The sequence below is a fragment of the Plasmodium inui genome (genome assembly GCF_000524495.1).
Source record: "Plasmodium inui San Antonio 1 unplaced genomic scaffold supercont1.6, whole genome shotgun sequence".
Taxonomy (NCBI): domain Eukaryota; phylum Apicomplexa; class Aconoidasida; order Haemosporida; family Plasmodiidae; genus Plasmodium; species Plasmodium inui.
In genome coordinates, this window is record NW_008481840.1 from 640,811 (window position 1) to 641,629 (window position 819).

An 819-nucleotide genomic window follows, 5' to 3' on the forward strand; every position below is an offset into this window, starting at 1 on the left:
GTGCTGTTCATGTAGCTGTGCTGTTCATGTAGCTGTGCTGTTCATGTAGCTGTGCTGTTCATGTAGCTGTGCTGTTCATGTAGCTGTGCTGTTCACGTAGCTGTGCCGTACATGTAGCCGTGCCCGCGGGAGGGAGGTACCCTGCTAAGAGGAGGCAGCGCGCAAAAGGGAACCAACTCAGAGGAAACTTAATTAGATAGAGTGCCAGCTCAAAAATTAGGGATAATAAGAGTGGTGCCAATACCCCCCAGATAACACTCCCAAGGAGGCACCGACGGTCTATGGCGAAATTGTTCAGAAAGGACCACTGCATGCGAAGCTCAATATTTATACGTGCACCCCCCCTTTCTGCGGCTCCTTTACGTCTGCACACCCTTAGGAACAAGCGCCGCCAGGAAAAAAAAAAACTAAATGGGCAAAAAAGGGCAAACCACGCATATTTTGCACTTGCATAATGCGTACGCCCTATCTGCACACACCTGCGCGGAACCTTCCTGCAGCCCATCACCCCTAATGTGCAGTAACAAAACCCCTCCACGCGAACTTAAATTTTTACCCACCATTTTTATGCTAACTTTTTCGCAAACTTGCAACATATTGGAGATGTTGCATATATCTGCCGTATATATCTTTACAGTATGTATTACCTTGCCTTTTAATTTTAAAAATGAATAAAAAAAGGAAAAGAAAAGGAAGAGGAACAAAGAAGGTGTGTGATTGTGTCTTTCCCCCGCTACGTTTTAGCACACGGTGAGGTGTTCCTGCATGGATCGGAAAAGGCCACTCTGGTGTGGTGCTCAACGGAAAGCCTTTTTTTTT